At 39.5% G+C, this 937-nt stretch overlaps 1 non-coding gene across 1 annotated transcript; it reads right to left on the reverse strand.

Annotated features, from left to right (window-relative positions):
• Positions 1–422: 422 nt before the first annotated feature.
• On the reverse strand, positions 423–526 carry LOC130971708 (small nucleolar RNA R71). Its single transcript, XR_009082921.1, has one exon. It is a non-coding gene; the product is annotated as a small nucleolar RNA R71 (small nucleolar RNA).
• Between the last annotated feature and the right edge of the window lie 411 nt (positions 527–937).

A 937-nucleotide genomic window follows, 5' to 3' on the forward strand; every position in this document is an offset into this window, starting at 1 on the left:
TTTTTGAAAAAGAAGTAGAGATGGCCGAACCCAATAACAATGGTGGAGGTGCAAGGAAGATGCTTGGTGACTTTACTGCACCAAATTCAAATTTCCATGGAAGAAGCATCTCAATCCCTGCCATTGGAGCAAACAATTTTGAGCTAAAGCCTCAATTAATTTCTCTGATGCAATAGAATTGCAAGTTTTATGAACTTCCATCAGAAGATCCTTTTCAGTTCTTAACTGAGTTCTTACAGATCTGTGATATTGTTAAGACCAATGGAGTGGATCCTGAGGTCTACAGGCTTATGCTTTTCCCTTTTGCTGTAAGAGACAGAGCTAGAATATGGTTGGACTCTCAACCTAAAGATAGCCTGAACTCTTGGGATAAGCTGGTCATGGCTTTCTTAGCCAAGTTTTTTCCTCGTCAAAAGCTGAGCAAGCTTAGAGTGGATATTCAAACCTTCAGACAGAAAGAAGGTGAATCCTTCAATGAAGCTTGGGAAAGATATAAGCAACTGATCAAAAAGTGTCATTTTGACATGCTCTCAAAATGGACAATCCTGGATATATTCTATGATGGTCTATCTGAATTGTCTAAGATGTCATTGGACCATTCTGCAGGTGGATCTATTTACCTGAAGAAAATCCCTGCAGAGGCTCAAGAACTCATTAACATGGTTGCAAATAACCAGTTCATGTACACCTCTGAAAGGAATCCTGTAAATAATGGGACACCTAAGAGGAAGGGAGTTCTTGAAATTGATGCTCTGAATGCCATATTGGCTCAGAATAAAATGTTGACTCATCATGTTAATTTGATTTCTCAGAGTCTGAATGGATTACAAAATGCATCCAACAGTACTAAAGAGGCATCTTCTGAAGAAGAAGCTTATGATCCTGAGAACCCTGCAATGGCAGAGGTGAATTACATGGGTGAAGCCTATGGAAACAC

This window comes from Arachis stenosperma, chromosome 3 (genome assembly GCF_014773155.1).
Source record: "Arachis stenosperma cultivar V10309 chromosome 3, arast.V10309.gnm1.PFL2, whole genome shotgun sequence".
NCBI lineage: Eukaryota > Viridiplantae > Streptophyta > Magnoliopsida > Fabales > Fabaceae > Arachis > Arachis stenosperma.